The following is a 253-nucleotide window of genomic DNA, read 5'->3' on the forward strand; positions in this document are numbered from 1 at the left end:
GAGTTCCGGGCGGCGGAGGCACCGGCAGGCAGGCCCTGGTGGCGGAGGCACCAGCAGGCACGCCTAGGCGGTGGAAGCACCGGCACGCAGGCAGGCCCGGGCGGCGGAGGCATCGGCAGGCAGGCCTAGGCGGTGGAAGCACCGGCGCGCAGGCAGGCCCGGGCGGCGGAGGCACCGGCACGCAGGCAAGTCCGGGCGGCGGAGGCACCGGCGCGCAGGCAGGCCCGGGTGGCGGAGGCACCGGCAGTCAGGC

The sequence above is a fragment of the Chionomys nivalis genome, chromosome 15 (genome assembly GCF_950005125.1).
Source record: "Chionomys nivalis chromosome 15, mChiNiv1.1, whole genome shotgun sequence".
In the NCBI taxonomy this organism is placed as follows: Eukaryota; Metazoa; Chordata; class Mammalia; order Rodentia; family Cricetidae; genus Chionomys; species Chionomys nivalis.